We start from the raw sequence: 3,798 nt of genomic DNA on the forward strand, positions 1-3,798 counted from the left end.
CCCACACAAGAATGCATTGACATATTGCACTTTATTCATGAATTCAAAAATATATTTTGTAAATAAGTAAGAATTTTCTTCCAATTACTTTTTGTAATGTTAATTCATTTTTATTTCATGCAGGATGAGAAGTGTATAGAAGGCTGTGTTTATGTAAGAACTTTCCATGGAATGGGTCAACATGTCTGTGATGGAAGGCCAGCAGGACTGAACAGGCTTCAGGAAGGAATGTCTTACAGACTGGGCTCAGGAAAAGGGATGCGTACCTTACTGTAATTAGGATTATTGTACAAAAGATGTTCAAAAGTGGTTCATGGATTCTGTGTTTGGAGGGTGTCATCAACTGTAGACAGACGGTAACCATGTCTGTACCTTCTGAGACTTTGTAGAGGTGTCATACATATTCCTGCTGCTTTCTCGTTTATTTCCTCAGTTTTGTACTCATTGATGATGATCTGGCTCCTGTGTGTCTAAGATGTGTTCTGAGGAGTTGCATCCATGTCCACTGCTGTAGCAGAAACACTTGGGTTTATAAGACTTTTGATATGATGATGTATGCTGTCTTTCTTTGGTTCTTTTGATTAAGTATGGACCCCCTAAATCGTTTTATTTTTTCACTGTTTTTGTGCCATTGCACTCACGCATAACAGCCATGGTCTATCATGTCTGTGGTCCAGTCCCCAGCTTGGTCTGTGGTCCAGTCCGCTGAGTTCTCCAGAGATGAACGCTGACTGACTGATGCTTGGGGTGGGGCTGGACCCTCAGTAGGTCAGGCTGGACCCTGTGGAGGCGGGGCTGGACCCTCAGGTACACCTGGTCCTGGATTGGTTCTGACCTGACTGTAATGTAGAGGGCGACCCGTGGTTCTGACCTGACTGTAATGTAGAGGGCGACCCGTGGTTCTGACCTGACTGGATTGTCGAAAAGGACCGGTGTTTCTAGCATGAGAACCTTGCTGGGACTCTCTGGGCCACTAGAAGGGTTCCACCCTCCACCTTTGACCCTTGACCTGGCCAGGCCAACAGGAAGGAGCTCTGACCTACAGGAAAAGACCCAGACGCCATCTTGTTTTGCCGCCACTGTTGTGGGTTGTTTTCAAAACAGTCTGTACTATCTGGGTGGGGTTGGAGGTTCTGGTCCACACCGGCGCTGTCTGGGTTGGATCGGAGGTCCTGGTTGGTTCCTTGAGCTGATCTGAGAAGGGCTATAGAGGTTTAAAGACTGTATGTGGTTTATGCATTCTTGAAACTAATAATAATGCCAGTAATAACAACAGTAAAGGCTGCTGTGATTATTATAATGTTCGCCATGTGGGCTTTCCAGTTTGAAGTTTTAATAAGATATCGTGATTAACAATGTATTTGTAGCATTTTTTTCTCCCTAAATTAAAACCCATCCCATACTGTGTATTTTTGTGAGTTTGTGTAGAGAAGGTCTGTGTCTTAGCTTCAGACATGAGACCGCCATCAAAGAGCTTTACTCCCTACCTGCTCCTCTCTCCTCCCTGCCTCCTCTCTCCTCCCTGCCTGCTGCTCCCTCCTCTCTCCCTACCTGCTGCTCTCTCCTCCCTGCCTCCTCTCTCCTCCCTGCCTGCTGCTCCCTCCTCTCTCCCTACCTGCTCCTCTCTCCTCCCTGCCTCCTCTCTCCTGCCTGCCTGCTGCTCTCTCCTCTCTCCCTACCTGCTGCTCTCTCCTCCCTGCCTTCTCCCTCCTCCCTGCCTGCTGCTCCCTCCTCTCTCCCTACCTGCTCCTCTCTCCTCCCTGCCTCCTCTCTCCTCCCTGCCTTCTCCCTCCTCCCTGCCTGCTGCTCTCTCCTCTCTCCTGCCTGCCTGCTCCTCTCTCCTCCTTATCTTCTCCTCCCTCCTCTCTCCCTGCCTGCTCCTCTCTCCTCCTCTCCTGTCCTCCTCCTCTCTGTCTCTTTGATCTTCTCCAGGGAGCAATGTGGCCCCTGGGTGTGAACCGGTGGGCAGGGTGAGGCTGGGGTTGGGGCCGAGGCCGGGGCTGAGGCTGAGGACGGCGTATTAACAGAGACCTCAGGAGGATGCAGCTGCATGTCAAATACCCAGAGTTCCTTCACACAGGCCTGGGCTCAGGACCTCACAACGCCAGGCATGGGCTCTGTGCTGCTCTGCTTCTGCTCTTCTGCTCTACTGGTCTGCTGCTGGTCTGTTGCTCTTCTGCTGGTCTGTTGCTCTGCTGGCCTATTGAATCATATACATTTTTAACAAAATTTACACAGTCATGATTAATGTGTGTCTGTAAGATAGAGATTTTGTTTGATACATTCATGGTTAATGTGTGTGTGTGTGTGTGTGTGTGTATCCAATTATGTATGGTTTAATTAATTGGTCTGGCTGATCAATACACATGTAAAAACTTTTAATTCATTCAGATTTCAGATTGTTTTATTCTCAATATGTTTTTTTTTAAATCAATTGCTAGGCTTCAATATCACACAGCAAACAGCAGAGTTCCCAAACGTTATCTCTTTCTCGTTTATTGTGCCATTGTCAAACATATACTCATGTACGCCGCGCTACTCAGCTGAGCACGACAACTGTGACGGACGAGACCGAGGTGTGTGTGAGAGAGGTGTGTGGTGATTTGTAAAACGTCTATGGCTTCATAAGACAGCATGGTTTATATATACACAAACTCAGATGAACTCATTCAGACTTTCAACTGGAGCAAAGCTTTATAAATATAGATGATAGAGCTTGTCTGGGTCCCGGGGAATAATGTCTCCTCACTGAGACAACTAAGGGTTAGCTAACCCTAAACACTCAACAGAGCTACTGAACACACTCTGTTACGGCATCGGCTACACCGAACACTATCTGCTTGCTCAGCACAGGACCCTCGCTGGTACTGGAACAATACATTAACTATAGCAGTTTCAACAGGTCTGGCAGACACGGAACCAGCAAGTCCAATAGAATAAGAACTACAACTAAAAACAGACTAAATTAACAAATAGATCTTGACTTTAAGATGAGGTATCATGGATCAGAACCTTTGTCTATTGTCTCATTTTCCTTTTTGGGGGGGGAATAGCACAGGAATCATATTACATAAAAACTGATCACATAAATTCTACATAAAACAAGGATGTCAATAATATAATTTTCTATGAGAAAATTAAAACCTATTACATGGCAGTACATTGACATATGTATAAAAAAAAAAAATATAGCAGCAAAACAATCGGAGAAAAAGCATTGTTTTTTTTCTTTCTTGTTTTTCATAAAGGTTTGACACGTTGCTGGGGATTGGTCCTTAGCAGCTTGGCAAGGAGTGTTCTCTTTTTTTCCTTTAGTCTCCTCCCACTCTGTCCTCTCCACCTGTACAATCAGACCCTCACATCCAGCCCAGCGCCTAGTGCTGTCAGACCGTTTACCCTCCCTCTTCCCCTCTCCGTCAACATCATCTCCCCTCTCCTCCCTCCCCCTGTCATCATCATCCACTCCCCCCTGTCAACATCATCATCCCCTCTCCCCCTGTCAACATCATCATCCCCTCCCCTGTCAACATCATTTTCCCCTCCCCCGTCAACATCATCCCCTCCCCCTGTCAACTCCATCCCCTCTCTCCCTGTCAACATCATCCCCTCACCCCCTGTCAACATCATCCCCTCCCCCGTCAACATCATTTTCCCCTCCCCCATCAACATCATCCCCTCTCACCCTGTCAACATCATCCCCTCTCAACCTGTCAACATCATCCTCTCACCCCCTGTCAACATCATCATCCCCTCCCCCGTCAACATCATCCCCTCTCACCCTGTCAACTCCATCCCCTC

Source organism: Borostomias antarcticus (assembly GCF_949987555.1).
Source record: "Borostomias antarcticus genome assembly, chromosome: 4".
Lineage (NCBI taxonomy): Eukaryota > Metazoa > Chordata > Actinopteri > Stomiiformes > Stomiidae > Borostomias > Borostomias antarcticus.